This window comes from Caloenas nicobarica, chromosome 9 (assembly GCF_036013445.1).
Source record: "Caloenas nicobarica isolate bCalNic1 chromosome 9, bCalNic1.hap1, whole genome shotgun sequence".
Taxonomy (NCBI): Eukaryota; Metazoa; Chordata; class Aves; order Columbiformes; family Columbidae; genus Caloenas; species Caloenas nicobarica.
The window spans coordinates 5,315,415-5,339,104 of NC_088253.1; positions in this window are offsets into that span (position 1 = coordinate 5,315,415).

The following is a 23,690-nucleotide window of genomic DNA, read 5'->3' on the forward strand; positions in this document are numbered from 1 at the left end:
CTGGGCGCAAGAACCAATCCATCTCTCTCTCTCTTTTTGCATATTTATATAGGCACACTCTCTGTACTAATAAGCAGATATATAGCGTTCCCTGTATATAGCTATATATCCCTACAGGAGATACCAGTTTTTCTCCATAATAGCCAGTAAGGTGATTATCTCGCTATGTTCTGTGCCTAAATGCATCATCTTGCCAGAATAAAGACCATGACACATACCATAATCTGAAGAGTATTACCTTCAGTGCTTTAATCAATGTTAACATTAACAGCGCTCATCTCCGGCAAAGCATGAAACTATTGACCCCCTAAAGACCTATGTTAAACTATGACAGTATTTTATCCGGGAATTTAATTTGTGTTTGCTACTAATTAAAATATGTGTGACATGTCTCTGGCATTAACCCCAGTTGTAATCAAGCTGTGGATTGTGCCTTTCTCTCACAAAAATTCAAGAAGAAACTCATGGACAATTGTAGCACAGGAACGAATCACCAGAAATCCCATGTAATTCATTAAGGAAGCAAATCAGTGTCACAGGTAGAGAGACATGAGCTGGTTCTGCAATGTCTCTGAAAGGAATCTAAAAAAAACTTTAAAAGAAAAACATCAGGTAAGTGCAAAGCAGCAAATTATTCCCACTGGACTTTATAGGACTCTATGTCTGAGTTTAAGTTCAGAGAGAATTATGAAGTGAAATCCATGTTTTTCTCTTCTCTCACAGGAACAGCCTTCCATGCTCTGTGACCTTTTTACTCCTAAATCTTCTATACTTCAAAATACTCTGTACTTTTTAATTATATTTTTCTGGACACTGCCTCGTTATTATTCCTGCTGTATCACTTCCAGTGATGTTCACGCTCTAGGATTATCCTATATTATCCTATAGGGTCCACTGAGATTTCAACCATCCCAGCAAAGTGTGGGTGAAATAGGTGTATCTGCCCAGAAAGCAGCCCAGCTCCTGTCCCAATCCACTTTACACTCTTCCTTTGGCCAATAAACCATCAGTATAACAGAAAACTCTTAACACTGGAACAAACCTATCTTCCCATCCCACCATCTTTCCCCTTGCTTGTCTTAGCCAAAGAAAAGAAAAAGAATATACATCATCCATTTAAAATCATTATCCAGTGATGAACAGCCAGCCCTTAACCATTTCCAAGCATTTTACTGCAAGATCCATAGCTTACAGATCGCCTGCTACGGACAGTTGGATCGTCTTTTCATGCAAGTTCCTAAAACTCAGCTGAAAGATGAACTTCTTATTTTGCAGAGTAGGAAAGAGTATGGAAATGGTCTTAAAAAAGTGAAAACCTGAATTTCATTGGGCATGTATAAATTGAGATGCTGGAAAATTAGAAGCCATTCGTGAAGGTCTTATTTTAGATAGAACTTTACTGTGGAAAGAGAAGACAAACTGGAGGTTGGCTGATGGGAAAAGAAAGTGCTTATAAGCATCCTCAGAGCCATTGCTTGGTTTTGAATTTTTTCTTCTAGGAAAAAAAGACAATAGCTGGACGGAACCTTAAAATACTTCAGGGTGGATTTGTTGTTGTGGGGCTTGGGGTTTTGTTTTGCTTTAGTTTTGGTTTTTTGGTGTGTGATTTTGTTTGTCTGGGTTTGGGGATTTTGGTGGGGTTTTCTGTGTGGTTTTTTTATTTTTTTTTTCTTTTGTTTTGGTGTGTGGTTGGTTTGTTTGGTTTTCTTTCCCCACTGCTCTCCCACTACTGAGTATAACTAGAGCAGTGAAATGCTCATCTGAAGTCCAAAACCACGCAGACTGACACACTCTGCTGTGAATCTTCCACATTGTCAGCTTGGACACAGTCTCTACAGAGCAACATGAAGCTTGACATTCACGGGACCTCTGGAGACACCAACAGCAGCCTCATGCTGAAAAACCGTGAGACCTTACAGTCAAGCTTCTGTAACATCTCCATTCCAATATTTTTTGCCAAATTGTTTCCATTTTCTTCCTCCGTTGATCTTCCCTCTGACAAAGAAGTATTTTTAAGAGCATAACAACCCAGTTGAGATGAAAGGCAGTTGTGGTTCTAGGTGAGCTTTAGCTGCTCTCAGTCGTGCTTTGATCACAATGTGGGTGTTTCATGATGCCACCTGCAGCTTGTGTGACAGATGTGACTGTATTTTGTCTTGATACACTTGAGAGGCACCTGAGAAATGTTGTGTGTTTCCTGCTCATAAAACATGACTGCCAAGCCTCTCCAGCTCCCTGGAACCAAATCAAAATGGGAGACAGAGACTGTTCTACTGGGGAGAAAAAGAGTATGAACGGGAAGAAAAAGAATAATATCTAGTGACTCTCATGAAATGCAGAATTATTTTTTCCAAGAGCGGTTACCACTTCCTACTGAGAAAGATTCTGGTACCCTCTTTTATACTATCATATTTAACTACCAAGTGATCTTTATTGAAAATCAGTGGGGTTACTCAAGAAGAAAAGAGGAATTTTGAAAAACGATTGCAGAACCCAGTCCATCATTGCTAAATCATTTGATTTAGCAACACCTATAGTCAGTATTTTTCATCCCCTTGTTTCATCCACTAGGTATATTTTCATAAAAATAAGCATACTTTATCATTGTTTATACTTTTAAATAACATAACCCCATAATTCTCTATTTGCAACACTGATATTTAATTAGTGTGTGATTAAATTTTATGCTTTACAAAAACACACAACAGTGTAATACTGCAATAAATTTGCCAGTACTGAAACCTTAACCTGCATATTTGGGAATTCTAAACAATATCCAGCAGTCTTAAGCAGCAACATAATAATGAAACATACTCATTTGGGGTATCACTCTGTCCAAATCTAGGATAAGAATTCTAGGAAATGTAATCCTGCTAGGTCACACAAGTTTACACTGAAAAATACTACTTGACAATCCTCTGATCACTAATGAAACATTACTGACACACATAGGGTGTGATTCTAACCTTGATACAGCTATAATGATACTGTCTTTAATAGGTTTCGATTTACAAATATGATAAAGATGCATGTCCATATTTTAAAATGCAGTTGTTAGAAATATTAAGTATGAATAGAGTGGAAAAATGAATCGTATTAGGCTGAACAAAAGCTACCAATAAATTCACAAGCACAAGCAATAGGAGACTCATGCTTAAATCAGCTGAAGGAATTACCTTGCCCTTTCTACATCATCAGATGAAAAAGGGGTCTGGAATACAAGATATAATTTTAAAACAGAGCAAATTATTCTGCTGGTAGTATTCCATTGATTTCAATAGAATTAGGCTGGCTGGGAATTTGCTCTGTGTTGCAGAAGAACCCCGTTTAACTGACTGGGAAGTGTGAGGGCTCCGTTCTTCACGAGAACTTCAAGTGTGGAAGTGGAGTTACTGCCTGGGCAGGGACCGCCTTCTGGGTTTAGTTTCTCTCAGGCAATTTAATTTAGTGCTTATATAAGACTGTACCCGGGTATGGCTGTAGGGCCAACAGCACTAGTTTAACACATTAATACAGACATCAACTGAAATGCAAGCGTAAACTGTGCTTCCCTCTACCTTGCAATTCTTAGTAAGAATGTAAGGGACAGATCCTCAGATGAGAAGCTAAAATACTTCCTTGACTTCAGTGGAACTGGAGCTGGGCTGGTTTAGAGTAAAACACTGACTCTCTCCTAGGCTGAGATTTTTCAGAAAGCAAACAAAGTAAACAAAACATGCTTTCCAGGTCACAACTCTAAAATATATCCTGTAAATTAATTTTTTTATTCTCCCTCAGGAGCTGGATCCTTGAGAATACAGAAGTGTCAGCTTTTAACAAATATTAACCTTTTAATTCCAGTCTCTCTTTCTAGAGGGTGGCTGCTGAGGTGATATGAAATACTGATGGACTATCCATCACGCAGCTTCTGCCTACGGGTCATTGCACAGCCTTAAACCACCACAGAAGCCAAAAGATAAATCTTTTGATGAAATACTTGCAATTCTTTAGAGACATTTTGAGCTAATGCCAGTGTTTACCCTAGAGTGGTTTCTCTGCTGTCAGCAGAAGCAAAGTGTGTTTATAATGCAGTTTGCATCAAGACCAAAACACGGTTCCACAGCCTGGATCTGAGCAAAGCACCTGGAGACTATTCCGTCTGCACTACTCACAGAGCAGAACGCGAGATCAAAAGTCAGAGCTCACCAACGAGTGTCCACATACAGAGTAGAAGTCTCTTTTTGAGACGCTGAAATTTGGAGCGATGCGTTTATCTCCGGAATTAGAAGCGTTTCTATTCCTGCGCTACCGAAGAGGACAGCCCGAATCAGCAGCCTGCAGGCTTGCAACTGCACACACGGGTCTGGAGAGAGACGTGGTGGTACAGGGCACCGAGGAAGAAATCCGCTGTACAGAAAGGTTTGCTATGTGCCCAGCCCAGCTTTTAGAGAAAACATGCGCAGTAGGATGAAATTTGTTTGTTATGTGATATTTTATCTGCCGAATTCCAGCCTCACGAGTGCCAACGAAAGCTGAGAAGAATTTGGTAGTGTTATGTTCTGCTTTTTAAGAATAAATACAACAGGAGGGATAAAAAGAGATTGACTTTGGCCACTGCCCTAACTGATGCATCTTGGGGATTCCGTGACAATATAGCATGGGGATCCTCACTCCTTTTGCCTTGCACCTATTTGCAATGCCTACCATGTTCCAAACTTCTGTGGGACCCTATTGTCAGACCAAAGAAATGTTACATTTTGTTCAGGTCTTGGAATGTGTTCTTCTGTTCTTGTGTTTCAGAAATCCAGGAAATAAAACTAAAAGCAGCACACAAAATAAACAGAAATAATCCACTGCTCACACAAATTTAAAGCAAATGGGGTTTGGAGGCCCTACCAATACCTCCTGTCAGGAATGTGTCTCTTAGAACACTCTCACCATGAGAATTCTTTACAGCTTCAGTTCTCTTATTTGAAAGCTTGCACATTACTCACAAGAAAAGGTACCTGACAGTTAAATATATTACATACAAAGTCTTTGTACTATGAACCCAAGTCCTTTTTTTTTTTCCCCCCTTCTCCTCTTCCTCCCTCCCCTTTATCAAACACCACTATTGACTGGGGAGCAAAAGCCCCCAAGATACTAAATCTTCAGACCATGAAGGGAAATGGAATGGTTTTCTAATGGAGTATATCTGAGTGCCTCTGGCTTTTAGAACCTGTCTTTAAAGTCTGCTTACTGAGGCATAGATGACCACTCAAACACAGACAGATTTGTCACTTCGGTTTTCAGGACACCCATCCTGTAAAGATCACAAAGTAATTGCGAGGACTTGAGTGGCTAGACCTTCTCTTGCTATTCATGAGGTTCTTGAATTGGATTTAATTTCATGCCAGATTTGACTCTATCAATGGAAGACCAGCTCAAATGATTTCTTAAGAAATGCCCAAATAACACCAGCCATTGTTACAAATCTTTTTATGCTCCATAATGCAGAGCAAGAAGAGATGTTTTAACTGTAAAAATCAAAGTATAGCTACCGTTGTCCCAAGGGCTACTGTAAATATTTTACAGTGTGGAGTTACTAAGGACATACCTTTAATTATATTTCTGCCAAATTATAACCCAGGTCTTTAAAACCATAGATCTATACAAAAGGACACTAAGCCCTCTAGAATACTGTGTTATTAAGGTCTCCTTTCTTTGTCTCAGCCTGTTTGAGATATAACACTTATGATGATTACAAGCTCTTGCACACTTATTTTCATAATATTGTGTGTAGCAGATTGATTGTGATCTCAGGACCAAAGTTTTAGTATGTAAATGGCTGACTTGGAATGAGCTAATTTGCAAATGCACCGGGAATAAAGAGCCCATACCAACTCAGGAACAGGGATGATGGAACTTAGCTCAAGAATTCATGTAGGTACTGTGTTTAATAACAGTTACATATAATAAAGAATTTTCACCATCAAGTTTCAGAGTACTTGTGCACTGAAAGCATTTCAGCTTCATTTTACAGGTGGTCAAAATGAAAGAGTTTGATAAAGACCCCACAGAAATGCAATAGCAGAGTTATGAACTAAGCCAAGTTTCCCGGTTGCAAACATTTCAACCTGCCTGGTTATTTGACAAAAGAAAGCGAGTATAGCCGGCTGTACTTGCAGCCCTCCACAGAGCCAGTGATGGGAACTGAAATCTTTGGCACACCTGCTCACTGCCATCCTGCTGTAACCCCCTTCGCCAGCTGTGACAGTTCCCAATTCAAATGTAAATTGACATTACCAAAACCTTATGAAATAAGTGGATTTCGTCTTCCAGCTCCTTTTCTTACCCAAGCCTCAGAGACCTGGTCAAATCATTTGGAAGAAATAAAAAATAAACTAAAAACTAAACAAAACAAACAACCCACTCCCCACTCCCCATACACACACACGCACACCACCACCAAACAAAAAACCACACAAAACAACCACTACCACCTCATACATGAACTGCTAAATGTTAGACTTTGCTAGAAAGCCACCCCTTCTCAACATCCATAGTTGGATTGTCTTTTGGCTCGATACGGTTTCTTCCAATACATTCCTATTTTTAGATCTGCTGCCATAAAAATGAGGCAAATTGGTTCCAAGGAACCAGCTGCAGAGTCAGACTGATTTACACCACCTATTCCACAGTAGGAATGTTAATAACCATATTACTTTTGGTTCCTTTCCTGAGACTGGTTAAAACTCAGAAGAACAAACCTGAGGTGGTGGATGCCCCATTCCTGGAGACATCCCAGGCCAGGCTGGACGGGGCTCTGAGCAACCTGAGCTGGTGCAGATGTCCCTGCTCATGGCAGGGGGGGCACTGGATGAGCTTGGAAGGTCCCTTCCAAAGTATGCTATGATTCTATGTTTAATGCTAGTTGAAGACTTCACCTTTTGCACCCAATAAAGTGCTGAATCAAACAGCAGCTGCTGCATCTGACCGTGTTGGGATGCACTCCTGAATTCCCTTGCCACACATGAGAGATGAGCGATTCCAAACCCACTCAAACTGCAGATTCAGAAGCTGTTCTTGAATTCAAATACTTTTAAAGAAGAGCACAAAGACATGAGAAAAGATAAACTCAAATAAACAGGAAGTAAAGTGCATTCAAAAGCAAGAAGAATGGAAACCAGATAGAATATGTGAAAAATAGATCAACAGGAGAATCCAATTTCTTCTCCCTCATGCCAATCCAGCTTTTACACAAAAATGATGCTTACACATGTCTTTCCTTAACAAGAACATCAGAGAAAAAATGAACTGACTGTACAAGTAATAAAAAACAAAGTAATAACTATGCAAAGAAAAAGGGTTCATGAATCTCACCTGGTTTCAAAACTTGAGAATAGCTCAAAAGGTTCAATAAGATTGAAATAACAATAAATTGCAATACTGTAGGGGGAAAAAATTTCATTCAATAGAAGAGACAGAACAATTCATGTTTAGATTTATATTTAAATTAACCAGCATTGTAATACAAAGTTTCATTTACTCATACCGTCTTGATTTCAGGCTGTGCAAGTCTATCACGAAAAAATATCTAGGTTTCATCAGTGATAAAGCAGACACAGTTATGAGTCTGTTTTAAACATGTTTTATACACATACTGCAGACTTTAAGCCTCCAGAAAAATAAAATCCCACTGGATATCTTCATAAAATCTACCTGGCTGTTTTCCACAAGGATTCTTATAAGTCATTATGAGCTTCTATGAAACTGAGAGGGTTTTGGTTGTTTGGTTGTTTGTTTTTAATTAAATAACAGAACAGAATGTTCTCAGTAGCTCTTCTGGTAAATGACAATGTCTGCTTCAGGCTTACTGGAAAATTAGGCAGAAAACTGAAGGCCAAACTGTATGCAAACAAAAAGGTGTCTCTTCTCTCCAAAAATAATGTAGATTATCAAAATAAAAAGTTAAAACAGGCTCCCTACATTGCTTCTACAAAGAGCTGAAGCTACTGCCAAAGACATAGTAAATGCAATTCAAGACAGCTGCACCAAATAATCCATTATTGGCCTGGGCACACTAGTACACAAAAGCAGAGAAATTACTATTATATAACCACCCAGAAATGGAAAAATTACTATTTTGGTCAGAAACAAGTAAAATTCTAATTTATTTAGAGATTATTGGCTGAGATTTTCAACAGAGTGAAAAGAAGCTAGATGCACACATTCCCCTGAATTTTAATAGCGTTTAGGTTCCTTTGAGAAGCCAAGACAACACTTTCAATTAAACTATTTTGCATAATAATTTCATGGCTTGATTCTGATATGCAGAGACAATTCCCACTGCATTCAGTGGAAGTTTAGGGTAACCAGTATCTCTCAGCACCCGACTGGGAAAACTCAAACCATAAAACTTCTCAGTTACCTACTTCATGGATTAAAAAAACCAAACAAACCACCACCACCACCACAAAAAACACACCACACAAAATCACAATACCACAACCACACCTACCACAAACAAACAAAGGGCAATTGAACTGATTATGTAAACAAGGGTAAAGGAAAAAAAAAAAAAAAAATATATATATATATACACACACACACACACAGATGGAAATACTTCCCTAGGTGATTTTTTTGAGTATCAGCTACCGAGAATGAACCTTCTCCAGACGCTCCTCAAAAGCAATAGCTTTCTGATTAAGGCACCCACACGGAGACAGAAATGATAGACAGTCCTTGTTACACTACAAATGTTCTTTCTATAAAAACTCTACTTCCCATCACAAACCATTAAGTAAATATTTTGTGACATCTACAGTTGTACATTGTGACATTATCAAATAATACGCAAGTCAAAAATTAACACATTGTCATTAACTGCTCACCTAATACACGGACCAATGTACTACGTCATATATTGATGGTGGGAAACATGAAATTTGATGTCTACAGTGAAAGAATTGAACATATTTTTGATTCCTCTAACCCTGTATCTTTTCAAAGCTGAGTAGATAATGATCTGCCATTCAGCTGGAAAATCTGTGGGCTGGAAACTCTCTTGGAGGGCTTATGAGTTGGTTGGGCCTCTAGCAATGAGGAGATGCTTGATTTTATGCTTCGTGCACATTTATTTCAGTGCTAAGTATACGTTAGAGTTTTAAGCACGTGTTTGAAATGTTCTCTGCATCTGAGCCAGCGATCTCTGTATATCGCTTTCAGGTACGAGAGCAGTCGGGTAATAACCTTGCCTATGGTATAGTAGGATTCTATGTCCAAACCATGCAAAAGTAGCATGCTTATTTACCATCCAGTAAAGTAAATACGGTGCATAGAGTTATTGTATTTTCACGTGGGCTAGCATTCTGTAGCAAGTAAGTGTCAATTCCCTTTAAATCCTAGAAGTAAGAGACAATTAAGGGACATAAAACTACCACCTGCCACTCAGTCTAGTTGTTAACTCAACCATGATGACATTATGGTTGTGATACAACAATCCCGCAAACACAGTATTACTGCTCAGCTGCCTAACACGAGCAGCACCTGAATTTAAACAGTTTTTAAAGCACCTGGGTACAGATACGGGCGGTATGCTTTAAAGAGCTTTCTTAATTATTTACTGTATCTGAAGCAGCCCAAGCTCTCAAGTGAAACTCTCTGTAATTCCCTCCCATCCAGCTGGACACTGGGTGATCCCAAACTCAGGGCACGTCACTGCAAGCTCTTGGTCCTTTGCAGATTCACTTGCAGCCATTTTTGCAGCCCTAGAATAATTTCATTCAAAGCACATCTCAAAGAAGGTTTAAATAGCTACAGCAGAAAGACTTCACAATCCTCTGGATTTCTAAATTCAGTGAAATAGTAACTGTTCTCCTTAGTCATTAGTCATTTCCATTTAGCATGACTCCTCTTACACAGAAAAGCTGGATTTCCAGAGGGAATACCAATATAATGGCCAAGCCAGATACCAGAACACGACAGTTGAAATAAAAATCAATACTGAGCCATACAGGTCCTAAAGTACACTGAAAATAAAATTGTTTTCCGCTGTAAATGTAATTTTAAAATCTAACATATTCAATACATTTGATATTGATTATTTTAGCAGTATTTCTGAAGGCTAATAGATACAGTGTATACTAAATTCAATGTACTGGAGTACAAAAACTGCTTTTGTTGTCCTAGCAACAGCCAGGAAAAAAAAATGATCTCACAAATCAAATTCAATGGAAATGCAGTGCTTTACTGAAATAGACAAATACATGATTTTAAAATATGGCAACTTAAAAATATAACTTTATGAACTTGAATCTGGCCTTTCCAAACTGAGATCATTCTAAGGCATAGATAGGGCAGGAACGGCAAACCCACATTTAATGAAGAATAAGCAGCATAAGTTTCCAGACTGGAATATTTTGTATATGTATCTGCTCAGTTTTCTCTGGCTACCATTGTTGATGGAGTAGAGAATTCCCGCCTCCTCCTGTGACCAGGGAATTTCTATTAAGAGGTATGGGAGTAAAACTAAGGAGGTACTTTTATTGGCACCGCAGTCTCAACAAAGCAGGATGAGGGGCAGAGAGGACTGGGTCTGTGTGCCACTTAATAGGACAAGGTACAATCAAGTGTGTCTTGTTTCTTGGAGACGGTCTCACTTTCTCTGAAGTACAGAAAGGGAACCAGAGGATGTTACTCTAAACCCCCACCCTCATTGTTTCATGATGCTGTACACTCTGAACACCCCACTGAGCTCCATCACTTAGCACCTCACTGCAGAATCAGATCTGTCACGTTGATCCAGGTCCCACCGCAACCAATGGATGGCGTGTGTTTCCATTTACATTAATGGGTCTTATAACATGTTTATTTTACGAGCATCTTCAACAAGAATCCTCTAAGGAACAGAGAAAGCAAATAGCTAAATGTATTTCACGATCCATATGGAACTGGAATGAACCAGGGAACAAAACTAAATCATGAAAGGTCTTGAAGAAAATGGGAGGAACAGGCTTCCCAGATTTGTGGTAAACTGTACTTCTACGTCGTCTCATAAACATTTATGTATCCGAGATGATCAGATCAAGTGTCTATAAACTGAAAGTAATGACACAGAATTAACAATTCTCAGAAAGATTTACTGTTCATTGGTCAGCCAAACCAGGAAAAAGTTCAAAGGAAATAACACTTTAATACTCAGTATGCTCAGAGTGAAATCAGATATGAGAAAACAATGAGTATTTGGGGGATTTCTTTTAAAGCTGATAACCATTTATCATTTCATCAACATAACATCTGTATGTACAATTGCAACAGAGAAGTAATCACAAATAGGATGAAAATATATTTTAAATTAAGTTCTCTTAACTACTTCCGTATGATTGTAAAAAAAACCCCACCATACAAACAAGACTTTTTCTAGCTTTTTAGAGTTAAAACACCATGTAGAAAACTATAAAAATTAACAGAATCTGAAATAGATTAATTCCCTGTAGAGTGTCATGTAATTGTATTATAAGGTAACCAGGTATTTCGTTAAAGAAAGTATACTGCATACACATCTTTATACACCATCGCAAGAGAATATTGACAACCTGGGGGCATGACATAATCAAGACGTGAAAAAAAAAAAAAAAAGAGTCTTTCTAGAATATTGGAACAGCTAATTAACACCAATAGCACATATTCTACTTCCTGGAGAAGTTACCAGTCAGATATAGTTGTCCTTTATATAGAGCTCTGTGCAACCTGATCTGGGTGAAGAGGTCCCTGTTCACGGTAGGGGCTGGACTGGATGGGCTTGGAATGTCCCTTCCAACCCAAACTATTCTGTGATTCTACGAAGATTATTGCTATATGCATCAGCAGCAGCATATATGGTATGTCCACTTATAGTAGAGGCCTCAAGTTATGATGCAAGTTTGCTTTATTCTGTTGTCTTGTATCAACAGCAGATTCCTTAATTACACATCTAAATACTGTGAACTACCAATAATTTTGTTTAGATTTAACTTTGAAAGTAGAAGTATAATAAGTGAACAGCCACATAAGTCTAGAAGAGAACTGGTTTAAGAGATCTGTTATCATGGGGGAAAAGTGTTTTTCTTAGAAAGCTTCTGAAGTTTGGTTTTGGTTTGGATGTTTTCTTTAGTTTCGTTTGTTTGTTTTGTGTGTTTTGTCTGTGGTGGGTTTTTTGGTTTTGACTTTTGTTTTTGTTTTGGTTTGGGTTTCTTCTTCGTTTGGTTGGGGGATTTTGGGTGTGTGTGGTAAACATTGAACTAAAACTGAATGCCCATGTGCAAATTCACCAGCTACACTGGAACCTCAATGAGACTGAAATGACAGAAAAGTACGGAATATAAACTTGTCAGGGCACATTTGAAATTGCAAGACAGACGCAGCTAGTGAGAGAGTAACATATCAATGCTGTACTTATTCCAGTGTCACTAGAATGACCCATCATCTATGAATCCTCACAGATACTAAAGATATTCAGCATTAACTATTTTAGTGCTAAAGCACAAGACTTAGGGAAATGGAATGGATGATGATGCAAAAAAAAAAAAAACCCAACACTTTGTTCATGGACAACAATAGTAATTTAGTGCAACATATCCCTGCAGACAAACATGTAATGCAGAATACTTTCAACAAGCAAAACATGATTCTCTGTCTCAACCTAATGTCGGAGTCATGTCACCTCTGGGAAAACTCAGCTGAGCAAAGCTTTAGTTCGTTTTTTAGCTCCAGATTCAGCTTCATGTTAACACGGCAGGTAAAGACAGACAAAGGCCAATGAAATATTGAAATGTAATTGTAAAATAAATATAGTATTCTTTCACTAAACAATATGTATTTTCAGTTGGATTATGGCTGTAGCCTATGGAGGTCACTTTGGAAACATAACTGGAATACGACAGATTTTGCAACTGGCTTGTTCCCATAGGAAAGCTGCATGAAAGTTAAGTGTACAATACAAAAATATTCTGTAAAGAAATGAAACCGACTCTTTATTTGTGAGCATCCCTATTCAATACAAAAGGGCCTCATTCTCACTCAGCTAGTAACGGGTTAGAAGTGATTTAAGCTTAAAAATAAATATCCACAAGGGAGATATACTGTAATAATACAGCTAATTAGCAATGCCAATATTATTATAAAAGTACAATGGAAAAAATAAAATTAACCCCCCCATCAAACAAGCCTGCAGTACCACTGGACATAAGAAATGCACCTGACTGGGGTTTATTTGCAGCCAGCTCTGTGGGGAGTAAACCAAAGTCAGTTTTTGAAGTAATTGAGTAATTTCTGACACCAAAGATTTACAGGCTTGTACTTACCAGCAGCTCTATGATATTTCTGTGGAATTCCTCACTCTCACACATTGTATTTGTTTTCCACCAGTGGCAATTAGGTATTAGACATGAAGAGAGGAGACTGCAGCACACAACTCTCCATTTAAGCACGCTTACCCAGAAGGGAATATGAAGGGAAAAACATGAGAAGTTTGAAAGAAACAAAACACAGATGGCAATTAGAAAAGCATTTAAAATAGGAGAATTGCTGCAAGGATGAAGTGAAAAAAACCTTACGTGCACACAGAAAGCAGGTCTTGCTGACTCTAGAGAAAGAGAAGTAAATGCACCTCCACTGAGCCCAGAGTCACGGAAACCAAACACTTGTCTTGGCATCTCTGCCATATGGCTTCATGTACCAGCTACTTCTGCACAGGCAGACAGCAGTAGTAGCCCTCATTGATCTCAAAATAAAAGACATGAGTAGATTTTGCATTAAAGGGAGCAACATGAATCTCACTTTCTTGATTCCATTTTGCAAGGTAACTCCCTGCCCCAAATTCCTGGGATCCTGATCTAGTTCTCAAAGTCAGTGGAAAGACTCACTGACTTCCATTGTCTACACATTAAGTCTCTACATCAACAGACACGTTCCCTGCCCGATATTAGAAGACACTTAAATGGTTGATGGGTTAGCACAGGCAAGTCAGTATTTGTTGAAAATCAATATGTATTTTTATAGCAGCTTTTATGACAGGCATTTAAGACACCGAATAGTAAAATCAGACACTTAAAATAATTATGGAGCTCATTTAAACTAATTAGAATACCTGAGCAAGTAGAAAGGTCATGAGTCTCTCTTTGAACATACCAAAGGAGAGTCTAATGTTGAAAGGCAGAAAATCTGGGAAGTTTGAGGTAACTTTCCACTTTGAGCATTTATATCACAAAGGCATAAATCATCCAGGAGCTCACGCACTTGTAGCTGTCGACATGCAGAAACACAGGATTTCACAACCTCCGAAGTGATAAGGGCAGTAAAGGGGGAAGATGCGTGCTTCGCCCATGTTAGTTTAAATTGGGTTGCCTCCTTGGTTTAGTTAAGGTGCAGTATTACATCAGCTGAACAAGCGTTTCATGGCGTACTTCACTAGGGAACTCGGCCCAACTGAATGTAATCAGCTTCATCCTTTGTACAGGTCAGAGAAAACCCGACTGTCCACTGACAGGTGTCACTTTCAAGCCTCAGGGATGTATTATCTCTTAAAGATTTTAGTGGTTAGGAAGGAAAAATACCAGGAAAGACATAAAATATTGACACTGAATCCATGTCAAACCTGGGGAAAAAGAGAACCAGCTGCTCTGGGTTTGGTCTGTCATGTTCTCTACCACTGACGGTTGCCTTGCTCCGCTAAAACAGGATGCTAATATAACAGAACACAAATAAATTCACAGAAGTGAAACAATCAGCCCCTCTGGAAAGCTTGAATCTGCTCCAAGCACATGCAATACAAAGCCAGCACAAAAGCCAGAGAGTTGGGGAAGCAAAGCAGCAGAATTTGAAAAGTGTATAAGGACAAAGGCAAAAGATTTAGCACATCAAAAGAACCTGCACTCAACCCCATGAAGAAGTTCCTATGATGCAATTACTTATAGAGCTTCATAAGTCCCCAAATACCTTTTATTCATTTTATGTCTTGAGCTATCTGGGACAGCCTGGCAGTATCAGCAAGACGGAGAATTGAGTTTATGTTTTTCATAGTTCTTACACAGGAAACCAAATTTCTGATGCAGCTGTGATTTGAAAGACAATTGTCCCTCACTTTAGCCATGAAGTCCACTGTAGATGAAGGACAGCTCTTGCCAAACCATTATTCATCCTCAAGAAGACAGTCTTAATTGAGCTGGAAATGAGCCATGTTGAAACATCAAGGTTTATATGTTGCATAAAGTAACAGAAAACACAGTATTTGAGCCTTGGACTATGCAATACATGATTTGCTTAGCTGTATTCTAATTTTTTCATAAAAACCCTCCTTAGTTGCCTGGAAAACAGACAGCAAATTGCTAATCCCACTAGTAGAGCACCCAATATGACCACAAAAATAAACATATAAGTGGTATTTAAATAAACCAGTTTACAGCACATTTCACATTGATTCACCCACCAGGTCACGCTTTCTTTGGTTAGGTATCTGCCTTTTTGAGACAGTTTAAGTCCTTATGCCATCCTTACTTATGCAACTGGTTCCAAGGACACAGTCATCAGTTTTCATCCAAAACTTAACCAAGAATCCCTAGAATTCCATTTCTGTCTAAATAAAATTAAGCAATATGCATGCTACAGAGAAGGCCGAACGATGATTTCTTTTTAGGAGTATGCGTGCACATATGCTGTGTGTTGGAGAGACAGACGGAGTACAGAAACCCATCACAAGAAGCTGAAAGCTACCATGCAACATACCGTTGATCAAGGAGATTTAAACACAAAAGCAAGAATAAATGTCACAGTGCAAAATAGAAGAGGCAAATACAAGTTAGGACAGACTAATGAACACAGCCAGCTATAGAGTTCTTTCCAAATAATCAGCTCATTTCCACTAACACAGTTTCATTCCAGCATCACAATGAAAGGAAATAGACCGAGTTCCCCAGATCAGCTCCACAGGAACCAAATAGACTATATAAATGTGCATAAAAGATGAGAAAATGGCATACTGAACAATGAAAATCTGGTAGCACTCAGTGGTTAGCTAGCTGTTTGCAGAGTTTAATATTTGCTATAATGAAATAAATGATTAAGTCAACTAGCCATGTTCAAATTGTTTAGAGACATCCATTAGAGTACACCTGTCCAAAATGCAACATACTGCTGGATTGTTGACAAACTAATCACCAGAATTCAAGAACAGAAGTAAATCCTGCTTTTGCCCATGTTAGAATGCAGTATTGTCAAGGAAGAAGAAAACTAGGAGTTTCAGGAAAGTGTATAAAATAGATCGAGTTAAAAAAAAAACCCTCCATAATGTTTTATAGTAGTTGGTCAACATATAATTGCTTCTGATCTGAAAATTTTTAGACAGATATAATTCCATTGTCTTCTGCAACATAGCTTTGCTTTAATCAAACAAGACTAAAGTAGGAACCAACCATTTTTTCCTACCTTCACCTCTGCTCCACAGCATAACTGACTTGCTTTCACTAGAGACATTCCGGATTTTACACCAGCTGACACACGACAGGAGGAGAGTCGGGTCCAGTTGAAAGAATTCTGGAATAGATAGATTCAAAAATGCTTTAACTCACTGTTCATCCTGTATCATCAACTACTATCAGCTATGATCTCATCAGCACTTGACACCACTAATGTATCATGAAGGACAAAATGATGCATGTATTCACAGGTATTGCAGGCTGTATTTTCTGTCTGGCTAAATGGCAGGCTGATTTTAGGGAATCACCAGAATTGTGGTAGATAGAGTTATTCTCTCAGAGGATTTTTAAGTGCTTAAGTGAAATCAGGGTCATTGTGGGGACCAATGGCAAATGTTACAAACCTATATTGTGGTACTCCTTCATGCTACTGTCAGTGCTGCAGCAAAAAGCTAAAAGCTTCAGAAACAAACATCATTTGCAACATCTAGTGCGAGCAAATGATTCAGACCCTTCTTTGTAGCTGTAGTAGGACCAAACTGAATCAGAAAGACAAAGGAAATTAAGACATTTGGGTCACAGAATGTAGTTCACCCTGTCTACAGAAGAAGCTAAAAGAAATATAAACTTAAAACAAGCTTCCCACTGTGATTTGACTAGTATGACTACTGGTTTCTGTAACAATGTATTATTCCATGATACTTTGGGTATTCCAGTGCTTCACAAGGGAGGGCAAATATCCTTATGTTATAGACAGTACACTCTTCTTTTTATATCATTAGGAAATTGCAATATTAATTTCATTCTTCCTACCCAGGCAAAGTGAAAGGGAGAAATACCAGCTCCATCCCCCAACACTCTCGTTTTACAGTGTGAGAATAGGAGAGGCCAGTAATTTACTATTAATAAAAATAATCTGCAAATCACGTCTCCAGAAGACTCACTGAAAACTGCTGCTGGAGCATATTCTAGCTCCAAGCACTTTCCCCCCCACACTTCATGGGAGCGATGAATGAATCCCATGAACCTCAATGATAGTCTTGGACCCCAATAAAGTAATAAGATGTGCAACAGCATGGCCCCTCTCCTTCAGCAACATACTCATTGTGCATCCTCTTCACATTTACCTCTCTCATTTCACGTCAATGGGGAAAAAAAGGGAAGAAATGGGGGGAAAGAGATTTTAAGGGCTGTAGAGAACATGGGTGATTATTGCCTTCATTAAGCAAAACAGTAAAATATTGTTGAACTTTAGAGAAAGTAATAAAATGTCAAATTTTCTTTCACTTTCTATGCAAGAAAATCTTTTCTACACAGCATTGTCCTTTCTTTGTAGTAACATGTTAAAAATTGTAACCAGCTCCCAGTATACCTAGCCTCCACTGAACAACCGCTGTAAAAATCCATAGAACAGATATATTCTTTTCATTCCTCTTTATTAACTTGGCCCCCATCAGGGAAAGAGTAAAAGCTCCTCTATAGCTCTCTTGACTTCCTCCTGCTTTCCCTCTCCTTATGAACACAGACCTGCTGCTGAGCTTGTTGGAACTCCAACAAAGTGCAGCTCCACATAAGACATCTGCACTCCCTGGAGTAAAAGGTGTTTATCCAGAACTGAATTTTCTACAAGGGGAACTATACTTCTCCACTGCTGCCCAATTGTTCTTAGCAGCTCCTGCTTGTCATTCGGGCAGCTGTGATCAATACAGGTTTTCTAGGTTAAGAGAAGAAAACCCTGGTAGTGCTAAATGAGCCAAGGATACATACGTTGTTTATATATTGCTCAAAACCAATATTTATCTCAAAGCTACAATTTTCAGATATACAGTAGTCCTCAGGATCTAAATTAGTCTAAATTAGAACCACTCTCTGTTTCAATTAGCCATAAAGAGATAAGTGGATATCTAAGAGTATTCCCCTCACTTTTACTTTGTATTTATTATTATCCAAACAATAATCTATTTTTTTTATTACACTTCTATATTTGGGCTCTCTGTCTTGTTGTACAGGAGAAAAATAATTGTCTTTTATTTTTAGCTTTTGTATTATGACAAGGACTAACTATTTTGGAAGTAAAATTCAACCTTAAGGAGTCTTATTCTTCAAGAATTTAGGATCCCTTTCTTAAAGTAGCAGAAGTAGTGTTGAGCAAAATAGTCCCTTGATTGAGCATTTCATGTTCTTCTAGGAATTATTGATACTATGTGCAACTCATTATTCTCAGTATTTGGTACGACAGTGGATGAAGAAACGAATTTTGATCAGTGTCAATCAATCAATCATACATTATTTCCAATAGAATGACATGCTAAATTCCTAACGTTCTAATGAAAGATGCTAATAAATGAGGATCTGTCAACTCGATTGCATACTGCAGCCGTTGTACAAAGCGACTGCTTTGTAGCCCCTCTGTAGATAAAGGGCAAAAACTCCAGAGGTGAAATTGGCATTAAAGTGTGAAATTAGATCCATGAAAAGAAGATCCAGAATACAGGAAGCACACAGCAAGAAAATATATTAACCTATAGCAAGACTTAAAGTCCTTCCAGAACTGCACAACAGTTAAAAAAATATTTGAGTCAGCAGAAATAATACTGAACACGGACTTGACAAAAAGAATCAGCTGTGTTGAGACAAGAAAAAGTCCTCCACAGTAATATTTAATTTCAAAGAAATTAGGGATCGATCTGTTTTTTAAAGGGGTTTCAATTTTAATTTGTGAAAATTGAATAAGAAATATCAATTTTATTGCCTACTTTGGGGCCATGTTTGATTTTGGACTGTTCAGCTGGCCTACGCATCCCCCAGTAATTGATCTGATCAGGAGAAGCCTCCTTAGATTCTGTGGTGAGTCCTTGTTTAAAAGCCCAGTCTGCATTTATCTTCCAAGAACCACGCAGAACACTCTGCTGCAGGACCCTTGAAATGGTGCAGGAAGCCAGAAAATACCTAATGTTTGTCCAAAAGCCTGGTTTTGGTGCATGGTTTGTAAACATAGGACTGCGAGAGAAGATGATCCATCTCTGTCCCACCAAATTCCACAGCTAAACAACATCATCTCAATAGACTCACTTCAAAAATTCCCAAAGGCCCAGGTGAAGGCACCATGGGCACTCGGCAACAAACTACAGACTTACTGAATTGTTTGTTCAAGTAGCAGCTGGATGCAAGTGTAGCACTTTATCCCAGTCTAGAATATCTCTACCTTAACATTTGTGCTAATATTTTGTTGCTGTTTTTTGTAGCTCTGCAGTTGTCCCTGCTGTAGACAGGTGACTGACAGCACAATGTGCTGGAAAAGTCGGAGCTACGGGACATCTCCTTGCGTAGGAGAGGGGAAATTCAAACACAGTCAGAAAGGGCTGGTACCGCTCTGATGTTTCTCACAAGTGATTTCTTTCTCTTACAGTTTCAATTTCTGCTAACCATTGCCAGTAGAAAAATTATATCCATAGTCACACGGTCACTACTCCCAGGGCACCCTCTTTTCAGCCACATATACACCAATTCCTGGTGTGTATGAGGATGCCAAACTACACAGTAGCGCAGTCCAGAATTTTTAATGAAAGGAACCGGCCAGGTGTGAGGAAATAGCACACTGCCCTTTTCTAGCCAGCAGACGCCGAGTTGAAACTATGACTCACCCCGTTATGATGCACTGCCAAGGACCCAAGGGCACTGCTTAATTCCTCCCATAGCTCAGAAAAGTTAACTATTACAACAAAAATTTTCAAGATTACTTTGACACCTGATTATGCCTATTTCACAGAGAGGAAACTCCATTTCTGAAGGGTTTCCTCAGGACCATATGCAGCCATTTTCAATAAGATACTAATAGCACAATTCTATTTTACAATCTGGTTCACCATGTGGTAGATACGGAGTTATACACTGTACACAAAAAAATTAGCTAGTAGTTAGCCTGCTTTTATCTTCCTTAAAATCCCAAACACATTTATTCAATTAGATCTGGAAATTAAGGGAATGCCTGAAAAATAACTACTTCACAAAGATGAAAATCAGATAAGGCAAAGATACATCCAATACGGACCAGTGATGCACAGGAAATAAATCACTGTCCATCTGTGCTGATTTTGGCTGGGATGGAGTTAATTTTCTCCACAGCAGCCAGTGTGGGGCTGTGTTTGGGTTTGTGCTGGAAGCAGCGTTGGTACCACAGGGATGTTCAGTTCTTGCCGGGCAGGGCTCACACAGAGCCAAGGCCTTTGCCGCTGCTCACACCACCCGCCAGCCAGCGGGTGCACAAGAGGTTGGGCGGGGACACGGCTGGGACAGCTGACCCCAGCTGACCAAAGGGATATTCCACACCAAATGACATAATTCTCAGAATATAAGGCTAGGGGAAGAAGAAAGGGCAAGGATGTTCAGAGTGGTCGTGTTTTGTCTCCCCAGGTAACAGTTACTTGTGATGTAGCCTGACTTTCCTGGAGGTGGCTGAACACCTGCCTGCAACAGGAAGTAGTGAGTTAATCCCCTGGTTTGCTCTGCTTGTGTGCATGGGTTTTGCTTTATTTATTAAACTGGTTTTACCTCAATCCATGATTTTTCCCACTCTTACTCTTTGAATTCTCTCCCTCACCCCACTGGAGGAGAGTGAGCGAGTGGCTGTGTGGTGCTTAGTTGCTGGCTGGGGTTAAACCATACCACTGTCTGTTATCTTGTCTTATACATGGATGATAAACTCTAGTGACTTTTTTTCTTTTCCATTTGTACAAGGAGTAGTAATAAGACTAATAATATTTTTAATGTAGATTACTGGTATTTTACACTCAAAGCTTTTACATAACTTTTTCTTATCATCATGTGATTCTGCTTTCAAACATATATTCTTTGTCTAAGGAATTAACTTGCTGTCAATTCATTTTTATACTACATTGGTTAATGCTAAATTAGCATGGAATACATTAGGGGTGGTTGCAATATTGTATTGTATTTCAGTAGTTCATTATAAGCAGTGAGGTTACGACAAGCCTCCAGTACATCAACATCTAGAAACAAGTTAAAGCACAGTTTGTCAGAGGTCATCTTCGTATCATGAGCCTGAAAGCCATGATTAGCAGATACTCTAAAGAAAACATGAAGCAAGAAATATGATTAATTCTTTTGCATTATTCAGCAGAAAGATTAACTCAGCTCGATATATTTAAAATAAGCCAAGTCAGTGGATAGATTCAGTAGATTATCAGCTGTGACACTACTTTTACTTTCAACTTCTACTTCCTAAAAAATTAAGATGGAAACTGATGTATTCTCTCCACAGAATGAAGCAGAGTATTATAGAATGCATTTGCCAAAAGAATAAATCACGATTGACAAAAAGAAATTTGTTAATACAATGGTTTGAGGCAGTTGACAGAAAATTTTGTCAACAGAATAGATTAAGGGATTCAAAAAATGAAATTTGCAGATGAAATGGCTTTGATGTTTCTGATGAAAAGTATTTTGTTGACAGAATGGATCAGAGGAAAAAAAAATGCATTTTCTCAACACAAGGGTTTTAGCTCTTTGACAAAATATATTTCATCTGCAGATGTTTTGGCCAAGTTGCCAATTATTCTCCACGTCTGCCATTAACCAGTCACTTTGCCGTTGACTGAAAGATTCCTTTAGTAAAAGCCCAGTGGAAGCAACTGAATGTATTACAAATACCACCACAGTTAATCACCTTGAATCACTAGTTATGATGCTATATCTGGTCCAATACTCATGAAGTACCAACTGAGATAAAGATACCAGTTGGTTTTGGGTTAGGGTTTTTTTCCTCTCCTTATCTTTCATTTATGGATAGTGCTTTTTACAATATCTACTCTTTTTTCCTTAGATGAAAGTTTTATGAGAGCTGCCTTTCATTTAATATTTCAGCTTTATAGACATATACATTTACAATAAGCAAAAGGGCTAGCTTCTGCTCCTGGCATATCTTAAGCAAGCACTAATATGTAAATTATACTAACTGAAGTCAAGACACTTTCTCTACCCTGTGAATGAAGTGCAACACCCTCATGTGGAGTATCTGCCCTATGCAGCTGTGCAGGTCTACAACCAGCAAGTAGGAGGCGGGCAGTAAAATTTTACTAGACTGAACATCTTCCCCCTTGCACACAGAGGAGGAGTAGCCCAGTTCCAAGCTTAACGTGACCAACTAGAAGAAGTGCCTAGAAGAAGGAAGGAAAACTAGTTCCTATTTCTCTTTTTTTTAGTGGTTAAGTAGCTACATGGCAATCTTCTTAAAATTGACTCATACGTATGGGTTTGGTTCTTATACTAGTTTGTAAGATGCTCACAGCAGATGGTGACACCGCATTCGGAGGTGCATTCTGCAGCCAAGTCCCAGCTGGGCTTGCCTGTGGTCACCAGCAAACACCCCCACAGATTTACATCCTGTAAGATATTGGCATGGATATTTCCAAGGTCACTCAGGACAAAGAGTTTTGTCATGTAAGTCCTACACCGGCACAAGTACTTCAGCAATAGGGAATGTGGATTATTTTCTTCCTCAAGAGCTGCCTTTCTTTAGAAATATGAAGGTGGCTGGTGACAATAGCAAAATGCCAGCTATTCATCTGATTGCAAAGTTACTGTTGGGAGGAACAGTAGAAAGATGAAACTAAACACATCTGGCTCAGAAGAAACAGTCACACCACTGTCAAAAAGTAGGGCATGACTCCAGCTGGATGCTGCATAAGCCAAAATTTCTGAGAGCAAAGTTTTAAGAGTGAGATCACAGAATGAGGGAAAGCACAATCTGGGGGAAAACACTGAACCAGATCACAACAGACGAGGTGGAATCTGCAAAACCATTAGCAGGACAAGGAGGTAGACACTCCTTACCCCACCAAACTGTTCCAAATACACTTGCATCAAACTTGACCTTGCCAGACCTCTATCACTCACTTGACTTGAGATTTTTTTTGTATGAATGGGTAATAAGTAGTTCTGGTAGGGGCGGGGGGAAAGAAAAAAAAAAAAATTAAAAAAAAAATAATCAAACAAACCCCCTCAAAAACTCACATAGGAAAGATCAGCTACAAACTACTTCCAATAGATCATGCTTTTGCATTTCCCATTGCTTGAAGAGTAATCTAAGACTTTTTTTTTTAGGATAGCATATCTTATCTCACAGCTTTGTGTAAGGATGAATCATGGCTTACTTCAGAGAAACTACACCGTAAGACAAGCCTTTTGAGATCTTGCTGAAACCTGAATAAGGGGAAATAATGAGCCAGGTGAGGAGAAGAGACAGCAAAGCTCTCCGAG